Source organism: Jaculus jaculus, chromosome 2 (assembly GCF_020740685.1).
Source record: "Jaculus jaculus isolate mJacJac1 chromosome 2, mJacJac1.mat.Y.cur, whole genome shotgun sequence".
In the NCBI taxonomy this organism is placed as follows: domain Eukaryota; kingdom Metazoa; phylum Chordata; class Mammalia; order Rodentia; family Dipodidae; genus Jaculus; species Jaculus jaculus.
In genome coordinates, this window is record NC_059103.1 from 180478926 (window position 1) to 180503904 (window position 24979).

Consider the following 24979-nt stretch of genomic DNA (forward strand, 5'->3'; position numbering starts at 1 on the left):
GAGCTGCCTGTTTTCCTGTAAGAGCTCGTGTGAGTGATCGACCCTCCTCTTTTTGTATGTGTGTTATTGTTACGATGTGGTTAAGGTATTTTGATGTTGTAAAACTGTAATGACTAGGATTACGCAAGATCACTCCCTGAGGAGGGGGCCCAGAGAAGACTTGAGACACAGAGTGGGGAGTGGGTAACCTGAGGCAGGGTGGCATGAACATTCATTGGGTTTGGGCTGTGCCAATTATCTCAGCTCTGCAAATGAATTTTCAGTCAGGGGTGCTTCTCAGAGAAGAACAGAAATTAAAGGAAAGTCTAGGTGAACAGGCCCAGGTTGGGAGCTGGGGGTTTAAGGGAAGTTACAAGGATGCATTTTTCTGTTTGTCTGATAGGTAAGCAGACATGAGGTACTCTCCAAACACATGCTATCTGTTGACTGTGGCCTTTTGTCCCTTTGTGGGAATAGAGTGAATGACTAGCCAAAACATAGGGACAATGATTGTGAAAAACGAAATGGGGACACAAGGTGGGGCAGGTAGTTGTTTACTTTTAGGACAATGGATTAGAATGACTGAAATGAAGATGTCTGGGAATCGTCATTCTTGGTTGCCATCTTTATAGGGAAGCCTGAGTCTGGATATTTACCTAACAAACTGCTTTGGGTGGTTAGACAATCTGTTGGTCTTACAGAGTCACAGGAAGGGCACAGGAAGTTACCTGTGAGGCAGACACAGGAAGGTCTAAATCCAAAAGCTGAAGGCTAGGCCTACCAAAGCACCTTCCTCCTCTGGGAGACCAGAGGCTAGAGAAGGGCAGTGGAAAGTGGAGCTGAGGAGAGGGTCCTCAGCTAGAAGCTCTGAGGTTCCTTCAGCTCCCATAGCAGTCCAGGCTTAGCAAAGGAATTTATAATTGTTTCCCCTGGAAGATCTCTAGCTAATTATACTTAAAAGGATGTTTTACATAATCTAGTTTATAGTGGTGACTTTGTACTTTCCCCTATGTCCTTTATAGTAAACACTCCTTTAAAAATAAATCTGCCTTTTTTCTTTAAAAGATGGGAGGAGGGATGGTTTTGAGCCTGTCTACTCAAAGGACCAGAGGATTGTCGCAGGATAGAGCAGAGCGCCCCTTGTGGTCACCTTGCCGTTATGACCGCTGCTACAGGAGCTCATGGGACCAGGGGGCTATTTGGGAAGTGAGGGGTGGTCTGCAAGGGGCGTGTTGGGGTGGCGTGGGTGGGGGTTGGAGCCGACTGACAAAGGTATCTCTGCAGTTGGAGAGCTGAGAACATTTTTTGTTGTTGTTGTTGTTGTTGTTGTTGTTGTTTTGAGGTAGGGTCTCACTCTGGTCCAGGCTGACCTGGAATTAACATGTATTCTCAGGGTGGCCTCGAACTCTCAGCAATCCTCCTACCTCTGCCTCCTGAGTGCTGTAATTACAGGCGTGCGCCACCACGCTTGGCTTGAGAACAATTTTATTTGCTGCTTTGTTCACTTGCTAGGTCATTCATGTGAACAATTTTCCTCCATTCCTGACATCACATGACCTAGTGAGTAAACAGCTGTGCTCTGTTTGCCTAGCTCCTCTCTAACTCACTGAAGAAAAAAAAAAATCATGGGAAAATAAATCTAGAATTTAAGAATATGGTCGATGTTGGTTCACTATCCACATATCTTCTTTACCTCTAGAATGTCGTTTGAGCAAGCAAATAATGCTTTTTGAAAAGCTAACTTGATATTGTTTTTAAAGGTCCTAAAATTACATTATAAAATCTGTGAAAAATAAACGATGAAAACTTCTCATTAGACATTGTTCTAATACCTTGATCCCAATTGTCTTTCTGTTAGCTTAAAAAAACAAAACAGCAACAACAACAAATCTTTTCTTTCAGACTTATTTACTGAATATCAAAACAGCGCCAGGATGGGAATGAAGTTCTAATGGCATCTAGGGCCCGTGCATGCCGTCACAGCTGGCTTTCTTGATGACTGGCAGGCTGGAGTGCTCATTGTTTTTCCAAGAAGTTAATCACCTCTGTCTGTCCTCTCCTTGGCCCTGGCCAGAGCCATAGACCTTCTTAAACTGCGGACATACAGCTGGGGCTCCTGTGAAAGCTTAGGAGCTCCATCATGGCTTCCTGAGTCCCTGGCCCTGGAGGTCACTGTACCAGTTGAAATTTTGGGACAAGCTGGTACAAAATTAGCACAGCTAAGGTTGGAGAAATGAACTCTCTTAGGGATTGGGCGAAGACACCCGTGTCCCTCTCTTTCTATTAGGAAACGCAGCCACTGGCTTGCCTTACGGTGATGTTAATTCTGGGAAGAGCAGAGCAAGTGATAGGAGTTTCCCAGTCTCCATAGAGATCTGTGATGAGCCACTGAGTAGAAGATATGAGTCCCTGAGTCCCATAGGTGTGGACTTAAGGCCCCTCTGACCTCTTCCTGACAGTGCTACTTCCTGACTTGTTTAAGGACCCTCAAGACTCAGCAGGTAATAACTGCAGGTTAGTTGTAAAAGACGGATGATCCAGTTGCACCAGTTAATGCCTTTGGGCAAACTAAGCTCTCAGCTTCATTTTCACACCTATAAAATAGACTTAATAATAGTAATTATCTTGTAATACTGTTATAAGGATTAGACAAGTCTAGTATTTATGCTGGGGACATGGTTAGAGTTTCTTAAACGTCTCTTTCTCAAGATAAAACTGTTCCAACCACCATTGTCACCTCCTGTTGGCTTGTTTCATGTTCATATTAATTTGGAGATTTTTATTTTTGTTAAAAGGAAATAAATAAAATATTTTTAAAAAGACAGGCTGGAGGGATGGCTGAGCAGTTAAAGTGCTTGCCTAAAAGACCTAAGGACCCAGGTTCAATTCCCTAGTACCCGCATGAGCCACATGCACAAGGTGGTGCATGCATCTGGAGTTTGTTTGCAGGGTCTAGAGACCCTGGTATGCCCATTCTCTCTCTCTCTTTATCTGCCTTTCCCTTTCTCCCCCCCCCCCCGTGTGTGTGTGTCTCTCACTCTCTCTCTCTCCCAAATAAATAAATAAATAAAATATTTTTCTAAAAAAGGAACAATGCCTTCCCATAGGAATTATGACATAAAGAAGGAAACTGAGTTTCACAGTAAAAAAGATTTTAATAAGTCCTTTCCTATCAAAGGTAGATTAAAAAGTGTTAAGGGAGAAGGGATGATAAAAGCCATACACCTATTACCCATCTGTGGTTATTGATGTTTCTATTCTGAGCTAGTGTCTCCAGGCTTACTGGAGGCATGTACATGACCATCAGCTATGACACTGTTCAGGGTGTTGGCATCATGTCAGATAGATGCCTAAAGTGCTTGCCAGCATTTGAATTAGACTGGAGTCTGAGGCTTCCTGGGGTGAGAAGTGAGATGAATTTTAAAGGATAAATCGGTCCTATTGATTTTGTTTTCTTGAGAGTTCCTTTTCATTTCTGTTCCCTATTCTCCTCTTCCCTCTTCCTCCCCACTCTATCTTTGCCCTTTCTCTCTCTCACTCTTCCCCTCTCCCTCTTTCTCCCTTCCCTTCCCTTCCCTGCACACTCTTCTTCTCTTTTTGCTTCCCACTGTGAAAGACTTCTGCTGCCATACAGGCCTAAATGAGCTGATGCATACAGCGGTTTAGGATTACCCATTAAATCTTTACTGCCTGGCTGAAAGTGTTTGGAAGAAAAGGATTTGTCTTACAATTCTGACTGCCCACAAAAGTACCAAGCCCAATATGTGGAGGAGTCTCAATCAGTTTTTTGCTAATTAATATGACTTAAAATTTTAAGAACACCGTGTTATACTGCCACCTACTGATTCATGAGTGAATTTTCTTTTGAAGCGTCAAGAGTAGGTTGTAGCAAAACAAACTTCATAGCAAAGCTTCCTAGTGTCTTTACTCAAACTTTATTGTAACTATTTCAGAGAGCTTTCAAAATGTAAGGTCACACAGGCGGCTGAATGCCAGTGACAAAAAAGTTATGCAGTGGATGCTGGAAAATGACCAGGTGCTCATTGTCTGTAGACAGTGCTTACTGTCTTTACCCCTAGAGCCTCTGCAGGTGACTTAGGTGGCATCTCCACATCTCTATGACATTATTTGTAAGGTGTACAAATGGTGATCTCATAGGCTTCCTTTAAGGATTAACATCTATAACAAGCCCAGCAATTCGATTAAAAACAATAGGGATTCAACTATAGGTTGGTTGTTTCTTTCTTTTCCTTTCTTCTCCTCTCCCTCAATTCATGAAAACCTCAGGGAAGATGAGCTATGAGCCAATTTTAGCTAAGCAATTGTACCAATTCTAAAACAAGGAAAGTCAATATCTGGATGGTTCTCTGTTCTTTTGTTTACTTTAAAAATTACTACATGGTATTTTAAAAAGAAATTCTAGGTTTACAGAAAAAATAAGTAGGAAGTACAGAAAATAGCCATAAATTTCCTCAACAAATTTTAGTTTTTTACATCTTTAGACACATTTTGTACCCTTTTATTTGGCTAATTAATTAGATATAGCTATACTTTTAAAGAAGGTACAACAAGCACCTGATTAGATAGATCCATACCCCCTTCCCCCATTCCCCTTGTGTATTTGGTTTGTTTCCAAGCAAAGTCCTCTGTGTGTGCATGCTGGGTTCTCCACCCTGACTCCACCACCCTGACTCCTGGAACCTCGTTGGATGGTCTCCTCTCCCTGCATCTAAGCACAGAGGGAACCCCAAGACCCCTGATGAATGGCACTCTAGCTGGTGGAGCTGGTGGGGGCCTGAGTGTTGCATAGCAATCATTTCATGTTCTTTAATCAGTACTTTTTTTTTTTCCTGTTCACAGCAGGATTTACTTCAAACCTACCAACTTCTCCTTCTTGCTTCAAACCAACAACCCTCATGTTCTAAACCTACCCACCTCTCCCTCAAGTTGTGCAGATTCCCTTCTTCTAGATTGACTGGCAAACAGTGAAGGCACAAGAAAGCACTTCATCCAAACCTATAATCCCCTGCCTTCACTCCGCCTCTCCCATGTACCCCTTTTAAAGATTTCTTTACCTAGTGACCTTTGCCTTTCACTTCTTCTACACTTTGCAGAAGTTATCCAATCGATCTTTCTAAGTCAACAGGATTGATTTCCTTGGCACTAAGTAAAATAAGGCATCAGCTTAAAAAAAAAATCTCACACCAGTTGGCTATGGTGTATGAACCTGTAATCCTAGAACTTTGGAGGCTGATGCGGGAAGATGAGTGTTCAAGGCCACCCTGTCTCAACTCCCCACCCCCACCCCAACCAAAACACAGCAAGCATAAGTTTAGTACAGAGTGTTTGTGGATGATTTTGTTTTAACTTGCCCATGAGTAGCAAACTAGTGTTCTGGAATCATGCTGGCTTCAGATAGCAGCTAAAGTAGAATAACCATCGTTCTTCTCACAGCACCCAGGCTTCTGTGAGCATCCATGGATAGTGTACCTGAAGAGCTTGGGAGAAAGCCCAATACATGCTAAGCCTACCTATTATTCTCTTAAAAGTATCTTTATCTACTTTCATTTATTTTTAGAAATATTTTCATATATACATATATATATACATATATATATATATATACATATATATATTTATATATATATAGTGTGTGTGTGACAGAGAGAGAGAGAGACACACACACACACACACACACACACACACAGAGACAGAGACAGAGACAGAGAAAGAATGAACCTGCCAGGGCTTCTGCCACTGTAAATGAACTCCAGACTTCTATGCCACTTTGTGCATCTGACTTTATATGGGCACTGGAGAATTGAATCTGGTCTGACAGGCTTTACAAGCAAGCACATTTAACTACTTAGCCACCTCCCCAGCCCTAATTTTAATTTTTGAAGCTTTTTATTAGACATACAAGTTATATCTAAAATTCAACATGACATTTTCATACATGTACATACCTTCTCTTATTCTCCCTTCTCTCACTCCCACTGGTCCCCTTTCTCTTCCCAATAGACCAACAACCAATGACATGCTTCTACTTTCATGCTTGGTTTTTTATTTTTTTACATGAACCAATGCATTTCATTAGGAATACTGGTGCACGTGTAGCTCACCAGTGGCTATATCACTGAAGAAAATCTCTCTCTTCTCCTGCAGTCATTAAATGCATATAAATCCTCAGGGAAGAGTAAGGCCTTACAAGCTCTTTCCCCCTCCAGCCTACTTTCCTGCTGTATGTTCCACACAAGCATTTAAGCACACTGAAATCTTTCTAGATGAAATAAATGACTCCCGGAGATTCATTCTCTTTCTAGTGTCTGTATTACTGGCTTGGTTCTCTTCCCTTATCATTAAAATTCGGATGAGGATAGCTGGGCACGCTATATCATCTGTCTCAGAACTACTCTCCCCCACACCCTGTCCACTCCACTCACATACCTACCATTTTTACCAGACAGTTCTTGCTGAAAGTCACAAATTACCTCTGTGCGGCTTAATCTAATAACCAGTTTTTACCCTCATCCTGAGTTCTGATTAGCATTTACCATAACCTATTGCAGTTTTTTTAATTGTTTGTTTATTTATTTATAAGTGAGGGAGAGAGCGAATGAGAGAGAGAGAGAAGCAGACAGAGAGAGTGAGTGTGGGTGTGCCAGGGCTTACTGCCTCTGCAAATGAAGTCCCGATACATGCACCTTTTAATGCATGTGGCCTTATGTGGACACTGAGGAGTCAAACCCGGGCTGTCAGGCTTTGCATGTAAGTATCTTTAACTGCCAAGCCATCTTTCCAGCCCCAAGTATTACAGTTGTGAAAACCATACTTTCCCTCTCGATTTTTCCCCTACTGTTTGGTATGCTTTAGCTCCTTAAATGTTTTGCTTGCCTTTTCATATTTTCATCATACCTTCCCTCCCTGGGTAAAGTACTTATTTACAATTGTTTCAATGACTTTTGTAGGCAGGCTACCTATATATTCTATAAACCCTTACCAATCTGAATACCTCAACTTTTATATTTATTTATTTGAGAAAAAGACACACATACATACACAGAGAGGATGGGCATGCCAAGGCCTCTAGTCACTGCAAACAAACTCCAGACACATGTGTCACCTTGTACATCTGGCTTTATGTGGGTACTGGGGAATTGAACCCATGTCATTAGGCTTTGCAGGCAAGCTCCTTAACTACTTAGCTATCTCTCCAACCCACACCTCCACTTTTATGCCCTAGAATGCACACATACTCAGGTACTCTTTTGGATGATGATGCTTCTACAACTTGTCTTTGGAATTGTCTCTGAGGTAATACACGATATCACCATGCAGACCCTGAGAGACCTGGTTAACCCTGGTAATTCTCTCTCTTATACCTTTACTGAATTGAAACCTGAGTTCTATTTGATCTACCTCCTAGTTATCCTTGAAATGTATTCATTTCTCTCTGTGTCTTTCTGCCTAGATCTCTAACCTGGCCTCCTATACTCATCTCCTTGACTCGATTTTTATGCATCTTGCTTTACATGGGTACTAGGGAATCAAACCTGGGCCAGCAAGGCTTTACAAGCAAGTGCCTTTAACCACTGATCCATTTTTCCACATTCTCTGACTCGGTTTTTAAAATAAACACTAGCTAGAGGAGTATTTTAGTGTGTACATCACTCCCACCCTCCTGTTCCCCCTTAAGAGAATCGTCCTGATTCTTGCCAGTGTCCTGAAGATAAAACTCATATGTACAGATGAAAGAACCCTCAATTGTCAGGCCCTGGCACTCACTGTTGACTTTCACAAGTATTCCCACTGCCTAGAGCACTCGTCCCCACTTCCAGTCTCCACCCGCAGTTATTGTCCAGTTCCTTTAGCCCTCCAAATTAGGTAATTCGATTTACTAGAGCCAAAAGACATTTTACTCCTGTCCTGGCAATAAGATAGGAGAGAATAATTTCTGGTCTTGCATATACTTTGTGTGGGAACTGCATGGGTGTACAGCGAAGCAGAGAGCCAAAGCCATATTACAGATGTGAGAAACAGAAGCGCCATTTGCTCTGGGGTTTGTAGCATGAGTTGAATTATCAATTCAAAAGAATTTTTAAGTGACCAAGTGAGAATAATGATTTCCAAATTGGTATGACTTGAAAAGCTTCTGCCACAGAAAACATATGTATTTTATCTTACATATTATGAAATATTAATCTTAGCTTGGTTATTTTAATGTGTTCAATTCTCTTGAGTAAGAATTCAAAGAAAGCTATTTGAAAAATGACTCCCAGAATTCCTTGTTACTCCTCTTTTCTCCTGCCACTTATTGGACCTTTAGTACTATAAAAGAAACAGTTCTAGGCAAAGATTTATTTTCTGAAATATATTCTCATTTGTAGTTTTAAATAGCCATATAGTTACACTGTTATATTCTTGGTTATAAGTTCAGTATAATGCATCATTTTCAAATGCATATATGATTTATGCAGATCTATTTTAAAACTTGGAAAATAGTTACTTATGCAGGGAGCACTAGAAAATTTCACACTACAAATTTGCTTTAAATATTCTTTGAGAGCAGCCAATTTCCTAATGCTTGAGAGGCTAAGTATAGAAGTGTGAGTTACTAAAGTTAATATGCTTGTAGTTCCCAGAGTAAACACCTGCAACATTTGCATCTAAATTACTATTTATCTTTCTATCTTCCCTAATGTCAATAGTCTTTTGTCAATGTTATAAACTCAGAAATACCTTTCTAGGGATAGACAGAAGTGTGGAAAAGGGGATAAATATAATCAATTGTAATTATATATAAGTTATGTTTATATGTAAATAATTAAAGATCTATTCTCATCATTTGGCTTTTAATTATGCAGTAATGAATATTTGAGAGCACATTGTCTTAAACACGAAGTCTATCCATTTCTAAATACAATGGGGATGAAACAAACAATAATAAATCATTTTCCCTGACCTTGCCTAAGAACTGACTTGCAGTTAGACCTTTATTAAATGCAAAAGTCACACTTTGAATCCTGGAAATTTTGGAAATAAGTGATTTTCATTCATTCAACAAATATCAATGGAGCCCTTGTTATTTACCAAGAACTCCAGTAAATGTTTGGAGAAAGTTAAGTAGCATGCCAGGGTAGTAGGAAATAGGTGTGATTTCTCACTTTATTGTGTTCATTTGCACAGCACCCAAGCAGTGTTTGGATTGGTTATGTGGCCATGAGAATAGAAGAAAATAATGAACGTCACCTATAAACATTTAATATTAGCATTGAGCTCTTTCTATCTCCAGCTCCAAACCAAGAATAAATTCACACCAAAAACATCACAATGAAGTCCTACTTATAAAACCAGAATATGATTTTTTTCTTTATAGCAAAGAAAATGAAAATTATAAATTTCTCCTTTCTCTATAGCTAAATCCCTTGAATTCTTTTTCCATGGAGCATTAAGGCTAAGTGCACATATGATTCTCTAATGGTGGGAAATGTACTCATTTCTTCACCTCTTTTTGCTATAATAGCTCTGTTATCAGACATTATGACAGACCAGTCAATTTTCTGTAATTTGAAAAATGATGAAAGATAATTCACATAGGAAGTTGATGCAGAAAAACTCCATGTATTTATTTATTTATACCAGGAGGACTATGATTATCCTTCAATATTGAAGTTTTTTTTTTTTTTTTTTTCTGGTGGTCTTTTCCCAAAGGTAATTTATTTGTTCTAGTCAGCTTTAGTAAGAAAAGGCTAACAGCAGATCTGTTGCTATGGTCTTCCATGGTGCATTCAGTATGTAAGTCCTTTCTCAAGCATTCTATTCCTGTAATCTGACTTCATCCTTTCCTGTTGCCATTGAGACAGGCAATGAGTGCAGAATACAAATCATATGATAAATATTTGGGAATTTGCCTTTGTAGTTTTTCAGCACCACTGCCAAACTTCTTGCCTGGAGAGCTGTGTGAGGCTTTTCAATCTGAAACCTTTGAGAAATCTCATTTTCTTGCCAACTGAGAGGCATCCACATGATTTAATTGCAGCAGCCCTTCAAAAAAGATAAATAAATATTTCCAGTGCTTTGACTTTGTCTCTTTTTAAAGCTTGTTGATTTGCTGAAAATCCAGATATGCTCAATAATTGTAAACACTAGAATGCATCTTTGTTGTGTAGACTCCCAAATGTGATGGGCAGAGCCTTGAATGGTATTTGCATGAAGAAGGTTTGTTTCCCTAATTGTTGTTTTTTTAATCACAATGCTCTCCCTCTGATGTTATTGAAAGTTGCTGCTTTTCCGCTGCTTTTTTATTCGTCAGTAAACTCCTGGGTGCACCATATGAGGTCCATTCCTCTATTCTCTTGAGGGCACAGAAGCAATTTTCAAGGAGTGAGATGGCCAACACACTGTCTTTCAGTGACATTGGGAGGAGGAGACCTAATATCTTCATGATTGAGTGGAGTATGTGGAACAAATTTTAGGTTGGTTAGAATGCTTATAGATCAACATACTTTCATTGTTTTAGACCTGGACTTGTGGTTTTCTCACTGAACATAATTTTAGGCTAAAACACTAACACACTAAAAACAGGATTTTCCTGTCTTGCTTTTATTTTATAGCAAATAATTTTGTCTGCTTTCTTTGAAATTGTTAAACCTGCTTTCATACAGACATTACTAAACTGCTCAATTCATAAAGACAAATATGGACTATTTAGTGTAAGTTATCAAGAGCAGTAAATGCCATTAATGTTAGCATTTTAAATGTGTTCCGTAGTCTGAGCCTGTGGTCTAATGCTTGCCTTGCATGTGTGAGGCCCTAGATTCAAGTACTAGCCCTGGAGAAAGGGGGCTGACCTTACATAGGCATGCTGGTGCTCCCTTGCAATCCTAACACTTGGGAGGCAAAGGTAGGAGAAGCAGGAGTTCAAGTTTATCCTCGATTACAAAGACAGTTTGAGGTTTGGCTGGGCTACCTGAGAACTTGTTTCAAACAAACAAAAATGTGCTAAAAGTTGGGCGTGGCAGCGCATGCCTTTAATCCTGGCACTCGGGAGGCAGAGATAGGATGATCGCCATGAGTTCGAGGCCACCCTGAGACTACATAGTGAATTCCAGGTCAGCCTGAGCTACAGTGAGACCCTACCTCAAAAATCCAAAACAAAAAAAGTGTTAAAACATACAAAATAAATTTTATCATAGTTATCAGCTCTCTAAATAACTGAGGCAAAGCATTGAAATTAGGATTTACTCCTTGAGTGTATCTGAAATGTCTCTTTGTCATTTGGAGATTATAATCAGTGCCATCCCTCACAAAACTAAAATGCTTGTTATTTATGTCCACTCTAAGCTCTAAGACTATATTTTATTTATTTATTGTGATACATAATTTCACACACCCTAAACTGGACTCCATCTTCCAAGTACTAGGATTACAGGTGTGTGCCACCGTACCTTGATTTTACGCAGGGCTGGGGATTGAAACCAAGACTTTGTGCATGCTAGGCAAACACTCTACCAACTGAGCTGTATCTCTATACTTGTGTTTTAGTTTTTCACCTGAAGAATCTTGCTGTGTTGCCCAGGCTGGCCTCAAACTCATGACCTTCCTGTTTTAACCTCTCAAGTACTAGAATTTCCTGCTCATACCACTGCACCCATAGGACACTGCCCTAAGAACTGTGGAGGGAGTGGAGCTGTAGCTGAGTGGTAGAACACTGGCCCTGCATTATAAAGTGCTAGAATCCACTCTCAGCCCCCACATACATGTGCATGCACATGTGATATGTGTGTGTATGTTTGTACGTTTATATGTATAAAACTTTTCATTTACCTTCCTGGTCTCATTTACATTCAATGATGTAATCCATCTGGTACAGCCATCTCATCCACACAGAACACCATCATGATTGCACAGTCACTAAAGGCCCTGTGCTTTAAGACCCATGCGGTTTACATGAAAGGCAGAAAAGCTCTATGCTCATAGAAAAGTGACCATCAGATCCAGCTTGGTGACTTGGTCAGTGATGTGGGTGAGTTCACATTCACTTTCTAAGATATGCTTTTCTTCAATTCCATTCTATGATGGGCTTCTAGTTTGACCATGTGAGAAGACAAGTCTGGGAAATTTCCTGCTAAAATCACTCCTATTTATCATTGCCAAATCCAGGTTCTCCATGGTAGCAGAGGCAGAGATGTTTTCAAAGCCAAGAGCTCTTGGTGCAGCTTGCAGCCTGTGTTTATTTACACTGTTCTTTTTCAATGAAAAGCACTTGCTGCTGTGGGCTAAAGCTGCTGTACATGTCATACTGGCCCAATTGCCTCTTTTCTTTTGTACACAGAGAACAGAAAGATCTTCCCATCAGAGCCCAAACTGAATTGCAGGAGCACATCCATCCTGCCTGTCATTGTTTAACTGCTAGGAGGCATTCAGTTGTTCCCCTCTATGTTTTCCACTTGTTTTTTTTTATTTTTTATTTTTTCCTAAATCAATCAGCTCTTCTGTAGTTTTTACCAGGTGAAATTTAGAGAACTATCAGTATCAGAAGGAAAAAGTAGATATTTACTATTGTTACTAAGATTGTACATATTTTGTATTGTACAGTTTTGTAAAATGGTTTCTGAAGTCATTTTGTAATTTATTTTATTAATACAATCCCAACTACATTTGTCATGTGAAAATATCAGTGTTGTTCAGAGAAGGACAGAAAAGGGTTTTACATAAAATACTAATTATGAAGCAAATAGAAAAAAGGCTAAGTATCCCTGAAGAATGATGCAACATATACTTAATTCTAAGCCACCTTTTATATATCAACTGGGATTGGCTTATTTTAATTGAAACATAGATATTTTCTCATATTGATTTCAAGTTTAGAATAAAATCAGAGCCTACATTTTTTGTTGCACATCAGAAAGTAAATAACACTTTTGTTAATCTAGAAGTTAGCCAAGTTATTTGTTTTTTAATTTGAAGTTATAGTTTTAATAAATTGTTTCTATCAACACTGTGTTGAGAAGTTACAAGCTGATGTAAAGTCTGTTTCATAGATTACATATCCTAGACAGGTGTGCATATAATAAACTTCCTGAATTTTCTACCTAGCTGTGTAGCATTGTATACTATCTCAAATAATTCAACTGTGTAAGTATCCAGAGTCTGTTAATAAACAGGATTACTATCTGTCCAAGCTAGAAAAACCTGAAATTTAATGTGAAAGAAGATAATAAAGAGATAAAGAGGAGTATATTGGACTAAAAATACATTAAAAAGCAATAGTTGGTGGGATAAATGGCATAGTAGTTCAAGGTACTAGCTTGTAAAACATACCAGCCTGGGTTCAGTTCCCCAGAACCCATGTAAGCTGGATCGACAAAAGTGGCTTAAATGTCTAGCATTTGTATGCAATGGAAAGAAGTCCTGAACAAACACGCACACATGCAAGACGTACAAAATGCAACAGCCTAAACAGAACAAACACATCTACTTCTTCATAACATTTTCTATTTACTTGACAAGAATTAATAGTTCTTTTTTTTTTTTTTTTTTTTGGTTTTTCAAGATAGTCTCACTGTAGCCCAGGCTAACCTGGAATTCATTATGTAGTCACAGGGTGGCCTCAAAATCATGGCAACCATCCTGCCTCTGCCTCCTAAGTGCTGGGATTAAAGGTGTGTGCCACCATGCCTGGCTAAGAATTAATATTTCTAACATTACCATTTTATATTATCTACCTTATTTCTCACTATGTTTATAGAGCACCAGTCAAGGGTCACATTAACCTGGCACTATTTATGATAAATTAAAGTCCTCTTTCCAAGGTGATTGAAGCTGGAAAGTGGAAAAGGCATGAATTACTGGGTATTACAAGAAATAATTCTGACACCATACAGAGAACCTAAAAATATGCAGCTACAAATCTATTATGCCTCATTGATAAAATACTAGGAAATTATGAACATTGTATACAAGAAGCAAGGCAAAACAGTAAAAATGCTCAAACTTAAAGTGGTTAAAAGAGAGTAAAATGAACAAAAATGGGGTGGGGGAGATGTTACGTGTGGGGTAGTGACTAAAATGACAAGGATTAGGATCTGGAAAGGAAAAGGCTGTGTGGATTTTGTACAGCACTGCATGCCCATATCAACTACAGACAGGACTGCAGTGTGTGTGTGTGTGTGTGTGTGTGTGTGTGTGCACGCGCACACACACACTATGGCACAAGACCACAGGGTGTGTGCTTATAGACTATGGATACACGACTGCAGTGTGTGCACATACTGACTGTGGACACTGGGACATAAGCATGGCAAAGAATTTTCTGACCCTTGAGAAAGCTGACAAAGTCAGTGGTTTCCAAACAACAGGGAAGATCTCCGTCAGCATATGGAGCAGTCCAAGAAATTATCAGGTGTGACAGGAAATACTAAAAAGACACTTGTATGTCCGCAGTTGTGATATTTAACGTAGGGAGTGATTCTAGTTCCCTGAGCTCCTCCATCAGGTGGTACCTGGTGCTACCTTGGCAAATGCTGTGAGAATGAGAGGTCCATAATGCAGGCGTAGACAGTGGCTTATTAACTCATTTTTCCTTTGCTGCAATAAAGGTTGAACCTAGAGCCTCACATGGGTTAGGTTCTGCCTTTAAGCAATATCTACACCCCTTTAACTTTTTTTTTCCTTTGAGACAGAATATCATGAAATTATAGGCTGACCTTCAACTCATTCTGTAGCCCAAGCAGGCTCTGAACTCCCAATTCTACAGTGTCATCCTGGGACTGGCTGACATTACAGACCTCTGACATCAAGTCCAGCTTGTTTCTTTCATTTATGGTGCATTGCAATGAAGTGTAAGTATGCATGTGCTTGGATAATGTGGTATAGTTTTATTTTGGTAACATTACAATGGGATTCAAAAGTGCCCTGCAAGAAAAAGCAAGTCAAATTGAATTGTGTGCTTAGGATGTAAGGAAAAGAAAACCAGGAAGGGGTGAGGCTCCCTTGTCTTCCAGTATGAACTCCTCATTAGCCACATTATTACAAGGAAACAATATAGAGCAGATTACATATGCTAAGAGCATATGCTCAGTAGTTCCATTAAAATAAAGCATGCTATTCATGTTTATAGAGCACCAGTAAAGGGTCACATTAATTTTCAAGATTATCAATTTAGTTACGAAGAGTCATTGAAAAATCACCATCTTTGATATCTCTGATGTGTTCTCATTTCTTGAAGACCTTCTATTCCCCTTGAGCCTTACTGTAAAATTTAGATCTCTGCTCTGCACAACCGCAAGTCTTTTATTTCTAAATCTTACTTGGACATATATACTTGGAAATACCATTGTCTGAAACCCAGGCTATCTTTAATATATGTCAATTTTTTGAGATTTTCAAGTTATATCTTCCCAAATTGATCTGTCACCACATATTTTTAGGATGTGAGACAATACAGAACTTAGAAGCATTGCATTTATGCTGCCTTAATTAAATTTTCCACTTAGCTGTCCCTTTAGACAACTTTACAAATTTCAGTTTGTTCATCTATAACATAGTGAAAATATTAGTACTTACACCAACGAAAGCATTATAAAATGTGGGGGAAATCCTAAGAAAGTATATAAAACAATTCCTGGCACAGAGAAAATGCGCAAACTCATTATATGTTATTATATTTCATCTGTGCTCAAAACCTTGGGATAAATTTTACTATCCTTATCCACTTTTATTTTTATTAAAAATTACTTATTGGGGCTGGAGAGATGGCTTAGCAGCTAAGGCGCTTGCCTGCAAAGCCTAAGGATTCATGTTTGACTCTCCAGGTCCTACATAAGCCAGATGTACAGTGACACAAGTGTGCAATGTTGCACACGCTCACCAGAGGGCACATGTGTCTCAAGTTCAACTGCAGTGTGTGGAGGCTCTGGTGTACCCATTCTCTCTCTCGCTCATAAAAAAAGGTCAAACTTTTGGGCTTGCCCGAAGGAAACAAAAAAGAATTTATTATGTAGAGCAGAAGATAATTGTTATTTTTACTGAAAATATTCGTACATGAAGTTAATGTAATTTGATCATAATCCCCCCCAATACCTTCTTTTGTCCTCCCCTTCACCCATCCCCTCCACTGAACTCTTTTTTTCTCAGTAAGACCCTCTCATCTTGCTGACACCTTTTGCCCTCTTCCATCATTCATGTCACAATGTTGATTAGCTCATCTTTGTGGAGGTCTTGTGGAGGTAGTGACAGCTACTATGAAGTCATGATATAATGGTTACTTCATGTATGGAAGATAGTGTCCCAAAGTGCTTCTCTCCACTTTCTGGCTCTCACAATTCTTGCTATCCACTCTTTTGCAATGTTCCCTGAGCCCTGGAGATGATGTCTCAATTAGTGCTGATTGCTTAACTTTCACTTACTCTCAGCACTTTGGAGAGTTCTGAGTCACCACCATCAGCAAAAGTTTCTCTGACTAATCAAAAGGGATAAAATAATATAAATAGAAGACAATTTTATGGGCATAATATATCCATTTAGTTAGTTAACAATAGTGGCTTACCACTAGGGTCTATGACCTTCACAACCATAGATTTTTGAGCAGGTTTCCAGTACCAGGCACATATTCTCTCCCACTGATCAGGTCTCAAGTCCAGTCAGAGAGGAGTTAGTTCCTTCCATACCAGTCATGCCACGATTGCACTGGTGGGCATATCTTGACTTGCTGGTCAATTATGAATGTAGCACACAAGGTTGTTCAACAGTTGGGTAAGGTAAACGTGCTGACAAATTTTCTCACCCAGCAGCTTGCTAACACTTTCCAGCACTATCACAGTAGCCATGGGTTGGGGCTGGACAGCACATGTTTTATCACCCAACAGTCACAAGATCCTGTTTGGTCTTCGCAAAAACTGCTGTTGTTCAGGTCCCAGGACCACTGCTCTCATCATTCCAACTTAGGCTAAACCCTGAGAACATCAAATCTCACCTGCCTCTGTCTAACTCTGTTTCCACCTGGGTTAGTCAATCTAACCCCATCAGAGGGTTCATCCTTCCGACTCTCTCTGTAAAATCCTCTGAGTTTTGTACCATCTACCAGGACATAGTGTAAAACACGCTTGTCATTTCAATAATACTTTTAAAAATTGGCTTCATTCTTCATTCTGGTAATTCTGGTCCTGCTTTTATTTCTTTTTTTCTGAATATATATTCCATAGAAATAAACATTCATATTTCACTTGCTTTCTAATGATCTTTTTTCAAACCAGCTTATGACCCTGAAGGCAAAGGGAGTATGGTTTTTGCTTTTTTTGTTTTACTCTCACAAAGTTCCTGGCCCCAAACACAGTAGGCAGATTGTAAATACACACTTGTTTGCCAATGATTAGAACATTTTACAATACATGTCATGGGTGATATTTAATCACAAGTTTTTAAGAGAAACTTGGATCCTAAGTTATGCTCTTGAGTTTTGAGATATAAGCAAGGAAGAGACCCTCCTTCTTAAAGAAAATGCCCAATTTAGCATCACTGTTAGTGGTTCTGCAGATACTAGGTGGAACATACCAAACACTGGGAATATAATGGGATAGAAAACCCATTTTCAATTACATTTTGTGTGTGTGTGTGTGTAGGGATGGGTTATTGGATTCATAAACACACACACTAATATGTATATATCAAGAGAATTAGAGGAGCAGGAGGACTGACTTTGGGATAATAAATCAGATTGCATAGAGTAGTCTAGGTTAGATCTAACAAGGTATTTCGTAGGTGTTATCTTTTATGTTTAACTCATAACTTGCTTAAGTATTCTAGTTATGTTGTTCAATGCATGTGAGTAAAATAGTAATGAACCAATTAGACTTTTGAAATTATTTGATGAGTGTATACTTTAAAAGAAATCAGAGCTGTTGTAGGAGGAGGAGCCGCATGGAGGCTCTTCCATGGTGCTGACTAGTGACGGAAGAAGCAGTTCAGTGGGACTGAGGGGGCTGAGAGAAGGTAATATGGGTACATAGGGTCAAAATTTAGTATGTATGTTTGGAAAGGTCAAAAAATAAACTCATAAAGACTATAGAACCACATATGCCAGCTGAAAGAAATTTTGACTTTAAAAAAATGTAAAATGTTGCATAAAAATAATTTATAGTTAATTTAAAACTAAAGCCAATAGCTGCAGATGAAAGTGACTTTATGTTTTACAATTAAAATAACTCTGGTAGTCTTGTATTATTTGTTTTATTCTTTCCATTTTTTGTTTTTCTTTAATAAGACATTACAGCACACAACTGAAGCCCCAAGTATGTCAGTTAAACAAGGGGACATATACTTATATGAAGAGAATGGGAACAACTTTAATCTTAACCCCCTTTTTTTCAGCAACTAATGTGAATACAGAATACAAACAAACCAATTCTCTATCCATGTACTTTATATCAAGTCTTTGAAGACACCATAATAGTTTTTAAACAAACCTTGCTCTGATATGTTAAAGAATTCTTAACTGAAATAAACATGTTTAAGACTTGTACTTTTTTTCTTTATAGCAGATTTAACTCAAACACAAAAAGGGTACTGTACTAATAATTCCAATATTAAGAATGAATGTCTTATGTAACATTAATTCAACTACTTGCCTTTCACTGAGATAAATTTAAATATGGTGTCTTCAGCTGCTTATAAATGACACTTTTTTGCATAAATCCCACTCTTCGGGACTAATTTTCTGGTATTCTATTTGGCCCTATCCTATAATTTTCAGTGACTTTACTCCTGTAATTCTCTCACCCCAAAACAAGTGGTATTTATTCACTTTGCTTGGGGTTGTTGGAGGGATTCCATTCTGCAGACGTTGAGTTTTCCCTGTATTTCTACAACTAGTCAGAGTTTAAGAAGTTGGCAATATCAAAAACCAAAGGGTAGATGTATATATGCAATTAGTATTTCTGTTTTCATTAACAGGACAAATATGCATGCAACATGGCCATTTGATCTATTAAGCTAAACCAGAAAGTAATTAATCATGCTGCACAGTGCTAGCTAAGATAAATTTCTGGCTTCAATAAATCAAATACACACTAGGAAAAAATAAATTTTTGAAATTTAATTAAATTATTGATTTATATAATGGAAGAGCAAAGGCCCCAAAAGGGGTATGGACTGGTTAGTTGTATATGACACTATTTCATACCGTATGTTTCTTGAAACTTGGTCTTGTAACATACGTGGAAAGAAAAATGAACTCAATTCTTTAAAAAAGTAAGTTTCATTAATTTTACTATATATTTTGTCTAATTTAGCTCTGAAGCATTTCAGTGTTTTCATTTTCAACATGCAGTCACCGTATAAGTTAGTATGAGTGTTGCATCAGAGACTGACATTTCTTCATTGCTTCACTTGCAGCAGGGTTCGGGTGAGAGTAGCCAGATCTCAATGGGCACCTGGCTCGTGCATGTCACCACACTGGACAGGATACATCTATGCATTAACAGCAATTACTTGGGTGAAACAGAGTTGATTTAGAAAATTTTCTTTTGAGTTATTTATTTATTTATTTACGATGGGTGGGGGGGGGGTGAATGTGGGCACGCCCGCTGGGGCCACTGGTCACTGCAAACGCCAAATGCATGTACCACCATGTGCATCTGGCTTACGTGGCTTCTGGGGAATTGAACCTGAGTCCTTAGGCTTCACAGACAAGTGTCTTAACTGCTAAGCCATCTCTCCAGCACAGAATTAGTGTATTTTCTAATAGTTTTTACTATGATCAAATGTTTCAAATTATTTAAAATTTAAGCAGGTAAGTACACTTGCTTTGTGCATTTAAGGAAATGTGTTTTATTTATTTATTTATTTTAGCTGGATTTAAAACAGGCTAATAAATTTACATGTGAAAAGTTCCAACTCTCTTCCCCCAGATTGGCTAATTAACGAAAATAAATGACTGTAAAGCTCTCTTTTGGTTTATAAATTAAGAAAAGTCAGTGGGCCGGTGACAACTAGGAAGGGGTTTTCTGTCTGTGCAACTGATCTGTAACCGTACATGTTCTATGAACCTATTATTCAGTTTTTTGAAACATCAAATGATTCTTCCCGCTGGTGTAGTTTCTTCACACCCCATCACATTTCTAAGAAAGTATTCATGTACCAGCAAAACTTCACATCCTGAAGGCATTCCACCAGTGCTTCCCACATGCTGCTCCTTCAAATATGAAGTACTTTTATTCACACTTCCAATTTTGAATCCTCTAAGGCCACTTTGGAGGAGAAGAAATGAGAAGCCTGCTGTTCAGTTTTTGTTTTACAAATTCTCTTCACTGAGAGCTTGCAAATTTCTTGCTGCTTCTAAAGCACATTTAATCCCCATTAGGAACCAAGTAACCAGGGCCCACTTTGTAGGTGGGAACCATGAAAAACTGCTTTAAAATAGAAAAGGAACACCAGGACCACCACTGTGCTTCAGAGAACACAGCATCCTGCCAATAAGGTTTGGAGTGGGAGTGGGAAATCCAGCAACAGAACATTCCTTCAAAGTTCATGGCTTTATTCTGAATCTTCACCTGACTAGCATATTAAAGTGGACAATTCTTATCGTCGGGGCTGCTCTTTACATTGTAGAATGTTTAGTATCATCTCCAGCTTCTATCCACAACAGCACATGAGCAATCCTCCCCTAAACTCAGCTAGTGCAATCCTGACCCCCTCCCCCCAAAAAAAAGAAAAGGGCTTTAAAGCATTATTCAAATAACTGATAATTTTAAAGCTGCCATTTATTGATAAGCACTATACTATGCTTAATGCATGTTCTCTCATTTAATCCTTAGAATTCCTTCAGGGAGGTACTATGACCCACATCCAATAAAGAAATTGAAGCTCCAAGTGTTGAAATAAGTGGTAAAAAATGATGAATCTGGTAAAAATGAAATTCAAACTTATAATTTTGCAATGCCAGGTCCCAGTTTATCTTATGTATTATACTGCTTCTCAGACAACACTTGGAGAGCTGGCCTGACGCACGAGGCTGTCAGTTCAAGGAGGCTAATGGGCTGTTTGGCAAAACAGTGGAATCTTGGAATGTTGTCACACCCTTATTAGGAGAGAAAAAGGGGGGGGGGGAGAGAGAGAGAGAGAGAGAGAGACAGAAAGAGAGAGAGAGAGAGAGAGACAGAGACAGAGAGTGAGGGAGAGAGAGAGGGAGATATCAAACAGGTATTCAAATCAAGAGGATGAGGAAAAACGGTGGAGAGATCAAAGAAATGGGGATGGGGCTAAAAAGCCACAGCAAGACAAACTTTGGATAGTATTCACACTCTCCAGGTCAGGCCTAGGGATGGAAGTGAAGGAGGGGTGAATCTGCTATACCCTTGGTTCACACACACACAGGGCCACATGGGTTTTTAATCTTTAGTGATCAAGTATTTTAACCTCAGGTCTTTAATTATAAGCTACCCACTTTACCTGATATTGAAAGAAAGTGATACTTTTCTGAGGTTACAAGGAAAATGGCTAAACAGTGAACATATTTGGGCAATTTAAAGAAATGTCCATGATATTTAACTAGATTATTGCTTGAGTTCTTTTTGTTAAAACCTGAACCTTATGTATAATGCAGTCATACCTCTTTGTATACATGTGCACATGCTATGAAAATAGATGACAATGGTCAATTTTGAAGAAGGTATCACCATATAATTTTCCAACAAGAAAAATAAAAGCAAAAATATTTTTCATGGTACAATTTAAAAATAGCAAAATAATATCATTCTTTTTCAGGACTGCTGGCAAAGGTGACTATAGTTTGGAAGATCTCAATAAGTGCAATTCAGACTGATCCAGGCCAATACTACATGGTAAATGTGTTATTTTTAAACTTTTAGTCCTTTAAGAGAGTCATAATGAAAAATATTAGGCTCAGTAATTTTTAACTTAAAATTTGGATTTTTATTGTTTAATGAAAAATAGTAAATATGTATATATAATTCAACTATATTAAAATTTAAGTACAAATGAATTAAAATTTATCTACATGTCAAAAACTTAAGTGTCTGTGAAAGGGGATTATTGAAAAAAGAGCAAAAATGTAAGTGGGCAGTGGAAATTCTGGCTTATTTGTGATTTGTGACATTGGAAATGTTTATTAACTCTGGCATATATAACTATAAATGCTAATTAAATAGATTATATTTGTACAAGTATTATATAAACTATATCAAATATTGAATTTTAACTGGGAAATATGTTGTCATTTCTGATTTAGTACATGCCTATTTTCCATAAATGTTGTGTGAGTTAATGTCTAGCGTATACATAAGGAAATGTAGGTTCACTTATCCCAATTGAAAGCTACATTCAGTTGTTTCATTCCACTCTCACTTTTCTTCTGTTACTTGTGCAAGAACACTGGTAGTTACAAGGACATCATTGAAACCCGGAAAAAATACAATAATTGATTTTAGAGATTCCATATGAATGTGTATTTATTACCTTTAACAAGTTCTGCTCCTTGGTTAGAACGGTCTTTGTACAGTAATATTGACTGCCCCTGTAGCTCACCTACATTTGCAAACCATGAAGCCCAGTAGTGCATATGCACTAAAGCACTTTAACAACTGAGGGGTTGTAATTGATGGGGGTGCTCAACAAAGTCATCTTTATTTTCACTTTGAATGTAAAGACTAATCCAAGCAAATCGAAGAAAAGATTAAGAATATCAACAGAATTATGAACAGGATACAAATTCATTCTCCTGATGAGGAAATTAGCTCTGTCTTATTATTCCGTTACTTGTTATAACCAGTACATATATATAACAATGCACCCATACAGAGATCAAAACTTAAGAAAGGGATCAAAACTGAATATAAAACAATATAAATTATACTTTGAAGAATATTAAAATGAGATCTTTAATATTTATAAAATATTCCAGGGTGGAAGAGATGGCTTAGTGCTTAAGATACTTGCCTGCAAATTGTAAGGACTCAGGTTTTATTCTCCAATACCCACGTTAACCGGATGCACATAGTGGTGCATGTGTCTGGAGTTCATTTGCAGAGGCTTAGAGGCCTGGCACACTCATTCTCTCTCTCTCTCATAAATAAATATAAAAACAATCATTATAGAAAATTATTACAAATTTAATATTAATACACATATTTTAGTTTAAAATTTTTCATATCTAATAGCTCACAGGTTCTGAATATCTTTTTATTTTTGCCATGATGTTTTGTGGTAATATTCTTCTAATGTGACTATTATAAAATTTCTTTTGTTCTTGTGAATACTATTCAATGAAGGCATAAAGAACATTCCATTTTTATACTGTATGTTTTTATCACTATTTAGATATAATGCTTTTGAATAAAGTATTAAGGAAAGAAGATTTCATTCTACTAACAAAATATTTTGTTATCTGATAATTCCTTTTCCTTTCCTTCTGTTATTCTTTCCCTTCCTTCCATGTATGAATTATAATTTAAAAGAAGCAGGAGAAAAGGAAAAAAGGAAAAAGGGAAGGAGATAGGAGGAAAATATGAGATATTGCTTTAACTTTATATAGGTATCATGGGAAATCTTACCACAGAATTTCTCATCTTTGTGTTCTAAGGATTAAAACTCCATATATTTTTTTGTTGTTTATTTTTAAAATTTTGTTTATTTGAGAGCAATAGAGAGATAAAGAGGCAGATACGTAGAGAGAATAGGCACACCAGAGCCTCAACCACTGCAAATGAACTCCAGATGCATATGTCACCTTGTGTATCTGACTTACGTGGGTCCTGGAGAATCACCCTGAACTGGGGTCCTTAGGATTCACAGGCAAGCACTTAACCGCTAAGCCATCTCTCCAGCCCTCCACATATTCTTTTTATAAGACTGATGGAAATAATTTCATTAGAATTAAGATTATTCTAGTTGATATTATCTCTTTCCCTAATATCTAGCATAGCAAGCAGATATAAAAAGAAATCTCACTTCAACTGTGTGATGTTGGTTTCCAGCCCTATTATAATTCCTTTTGGTAGAATGAACTAAGTTTATATGCAGAACATTACACTTGATGGAAATCATATTAAATTTGAGACATTTTTTTTTTGTTTTTCTCCTTATTATGGTACGGTACAGTATTAAAAGGAGAGGAAGTCTATTTGAGTGCATATTTCATAAGCTTCTTATTCATTATTCATGCACGCCGTTAGAAGTAGAAGGAGGTCAGATCCACACAGGAATTGTCTAAGATGTGTTCTTTGAGCACTGCATTCCTCTGCAACCTCCAAGGCTGCTTTGCAGTGGGAACAGGGGCAAGCTCACTGAGGATGGCAGATGATCCTCCTCAGAGAGTTCTTACAACAGTGCTCCAGTGGGTGCTAAGTTCCCTGGAATTTAATATTTCAGCCCATGAATTAGGCTCAGGACACTCCACCTTAAATTAATTTGAGTGATCAAAGCATTTGAGAAGTTTCAAACTTTTTTTTAACTATGTGTTTAATAAATATTATGAAAAATGAAAATAAATCATCCCCTAATCAATTTTGGGAGCATTCCCATCCTTTTATTTACTTCTTTAACTTGGATTTATGATTTTTGTAAGAATTTAAAGACGGTTTGAGCTTATGCATTAACAGGCACTAAAAATGCTGTGGCTGATTTATACATGTTTTATTATAAAAACAAAGGTAGTATGTTTCTCCCCAATTTGAATTAAAAATGAGTTATTGAGCTGGGTGTGGTGGCACATGCCTTTATTCTCAGCACTTGGGAGGCAGAGGTAGGACGATTACTGTTAGTTCAAAGTTAGCCTGAGACTACATAGTAAATTCCAGTTCATTCTGAACTAGAGTGAAACCCTACCTCGAAAAAAAAAAGAGTTATTATCATAAATGTCTTGAAGAATATTTATAAAGTTAAATGAGCTAACAATATGAATATTTAATTCCCTATTTTATTTAAGAACAAGGTGAAAGACATTTATTTTCATTTAATATCTGATTGCTTCCCCCTGTGCTACCAA

The 24979-nt window shown here is 37.9% G+C and overlaps 1 protein-coding gene across 8 annotated transcripts in view; it reads left to right on the forward strand.

Moving 5' to 3' along the window:
• LOC101604374 (protein SMG5-like) overlaps positions 1 to 24979 on the forward strand; it is a 136601-nt gene continuing 111622 nt past the window's right edge. For 6 of the 8 annotated variants that reach the window (XM_045142640.1, XM_045142632.1, XM_045142639.1 and 3 more), the window contains exons 1-3: positions 1 to 29; positions 14706 to 14822; positions 21742 to 21818. The gene's annotated coding sequence lies outside the window, so the exon portion shown is untranslated. Of the gene's footprint in view, positions 30 to 14677; positions 14823 to 21741; positions 21819 to 24979 lie in introns of those variants that run through there. The other 2 variants (XM_045142627.1, XM_045142626.1) reach the window with 2 other exon arrangements.